At 43.0% G+C, this 2945-nt stretch overlaps 1 non-coding gene across 1 annotated transcript; it reads left to right on the top strand.

Moving 5' to 3' along the window:
• The first annotated feature begins 2854 nt into the window (after positions 1-2854).
• Positions 2855-2943, top strand: LOC116104406. The gene has a single exon (XR_004123896.1). It is a non-coding gene; the product is annotated as a small nucleolar RNA SNORD124 (small nucleolar RNA).
• Positions 2944-2945: the final 2 nt, after the last annotated feature.

Here is a 2945-nt window from a genome sequence, read left to right as displayed (position 1 = left end):
ATGTTCATTTTCTGTGGAAGCTTGCCACCTTCATTACCTCCTGACCATACTCTCCCAGTTCCCTTGTCTGCAGTCTCTGGATCTAGGTAAATACCTGACATGCCAAGCCAGCAAGCTCAGCTTGCCTCTTGCTCTGGGTCCAAGGATGCTCCAGAGATGGGTTTAAGACCAGCTAGAGCTAACAGGCTTTCTCCAGGGTGCCGTATCTCCACTGGACATGAATGAAAAAATTCAACACCCAGTGACCTGCTAGTAGTCATTGTGTGCCCTGAGTCAAGAGCTGGCTTCAGAGACACTGTTCATTAGCTACAGGGAAGAGTGAGAAGAGACAATCCAGGTCCTGGTCATGTATTTGGATCTCAGATCTGAACCAAGCTAATTAGTCTCCCCCACTGTGTTTTATTTTATGCGCCAATGAGTGATTTAAGTTCTACACCAGTTTGAGTTGTTTCTCTACACCTGGTAGCTTTGAGTCCTGGTGGTTGATGGGATTCTTGCTTTCTCTATCTGTGAGATCCAGCGTGGAGTCGCTTGCCTCACTCTAAAACTGGGTGACATCATACACTTCTCTCTTCTGCTGGCAGCTGGCAAGGGTGGAGTCCAGAGGCAATAGGGTGGAGGGTATGTTTTTATTCCCTGTCTAACATATTCCTGACATGCTGAGCTAATTCCTTTCATTATACTCAAATATGGGCAAGCTATAAATTAGGTGCAACCTCCTTCTGTTTGTCACTCTTATGCAATCTATAAAAACCAAAACAAAATTAAAGATTAAATACAAACAAAACCATAAAACCTATAAAAGTCCAATTAAAAGCACAGATTTAATGTGACAGAGATGCTGTGCTTGAGCTAAGCAGTGTCTTGAGATAAGGCTCCTGGGGCTGTTGTGCCCAGGACATCAATTCCTGCACAACTGTCAGCCCAGCTCCGCCCTGCTCTGTAGAAACCTCTTCTCTCACTTTAGCTCTTAGGATCCCAGGTGTCTGCCTGCCAGGACAAGCATGGGCCTTCTTGGAGAGACACATGTTTATATATGGTCCCCTACTCTCGACTTGCAATCTGTCCCAGCCCCAGCACGGTCCTAGCCACAATTCAATAACAGGATCATAAACAGCATTTTTGGGATACATGGAAAATTTCTCTAATGATCTCACAGTAGTCTCTGTGCTACTATTGTGCAAATAAAAGAATTATTAGTGAGACTGAGAGGAATCCCAGGAATACATGCTTGAATCCAGCTTGAAAAGCCTGTGAAAATGAAGAGGAGCTTGGGGTATGTGAAGCCATGGTTTCAGCATGGCCTCATGAATCTGTTCAAGTTTTGGCATGGGTTTGCCTTCCCATGGAGAGCCTTGGCTTTTTGTTTATAAATTGAAATTAATAAAAGCATTTGCATCATATGTTGATGGCTGCTATTAAGTAAATTATTACATTGGAGCACATAATAGGTCAAATAGAGTCCTCTGCACATAGTAGGTTGCATAGCATGCCTCATGTTCCTCAAGAACCTTGTTTAAAAATTGGGTCTCAGCAAATGTAAACAGCTTCAGGTAAGTCATCCTGGACCTCATCATAGGAACCCACACATATAAGACTGCCGGACAGAAGAGAGGTACAGATGTGAACAATGTGTCCACAGGCTAGGGAATAGCAGAGATGGCTCAGTAGAAGCCAAAGAAATCAGGAAGGCAAAGAACAGATTCTCGGCAGCTCCTCCAAAGGAGGCCACTGACACCCTGACTTTGTACATGTGGTTTCCAGGTCCATGAGACAGTGAAGCCTGTTGCTTTCAAGCATGTCCAGTCTACAGCCCTCAAGCCACACGTAGCTGAGGACAGCAATGGGTGAACACAGCCAGCAACGAAATCCTAACTCACTTGAAACAATAGGAAATAGTTTTACAATTTTTTTGGTAGCTCAATCAAGTGTGAACTTTGTATATTGATAATGTTGTTTCTCAAAGTCAGAAGGCTGGTCGTGGGCTGGGGGGATGGCTCCAGGGGTCAAGGTTCAAGCCAATTGACATAAGCTGGAGTTCCCCAAGCTCACATGGAAGAACAGAGAACTGATTTACCCAAGTGGTTCTCTGACCTCCACGCAAGTCCTGTAGCACACACTGGGATACACAAAAGTACATGTAAAACATTAAGGTTGGATGCACCTACACACTACCCAACTTGTGCTTTGTTCCTGAAGCCACAAAAGCCTATAAATCCACTTAACCCAGTCTTGACAAAGAATAAACACTTGGTAACTGGGTAGCCAATGAGAAGGACTGAAGCATCAAAGGACAATGTGACACGCACTGGGAAGTTTCTATTACCTTCTCTGCAACTCCACCCAGCACGCTAGCCCCACTAATGTATGTGATCCTTGTCATTATAATGTGCCCTGTATGTACAGTGCTTTCAGTGTACAAACCTCTTTGCTGATGTTACCTCTGTTCCCTCTCAATGTGACCCTATGAGAGAGAGAAAATGAGCAATTGCTGCATATTGACCAGGGAATCCTCCACATTAACTGGATAAAATTCGTGTTTAGTATTCAGATTGAATCAAAACAAAACAAAACAAAACAAACAAGACACCAGAATGGAAACTGGTAAAACCCAACTGAATTTGGTGACTTGGTTCATAGTGGTGTGCCAAAGATAATTTAAATTCTTGTGGGGAAATGGGTGAATAGGATGTGAAAACTTGACACTATGTGGACACAACTTTTCTTTGCATTCCTATCATCCAAAACAAAAATTTGTGTGTTTGTTTGTTTGTTTAGTTGGTTGGTTTGTTTGTTTTTTAAGATATAAGAAGGGCTTTCCAGTTGATATAAATATTATGCTGAAGTATCACCAAGAAACCCTCAAGGGATGATGTTCTTAATAAGACCCAAGAAAAGGATTCTGAGCCTCAGCGCTTTGAAGGAACCTCTTGGTCAAAAAAAAA

The sequence above is a fragment of the Mastomys coucha genome, unplaced genomic scaffold (genome assembly GCF_008632895.1).
Source record: "Mastomys coucha isolate ucsf_1 unplaced genomic scaffold, UCSF_Mcou_1 pScaffold21, whole genome shotgun sequence".
NCBI classification, from domain to species: Eukaryota; Metazoa; Chordata; class Mammalia; order Rodentia; family Muridae; genus Mastomys; species Mastomys coucha.
The sequence above is the reverse complement of the archived record's forward strand: the minus strand, read 5'-3'. Positions and strand labels throughout refer to the sequence as shown.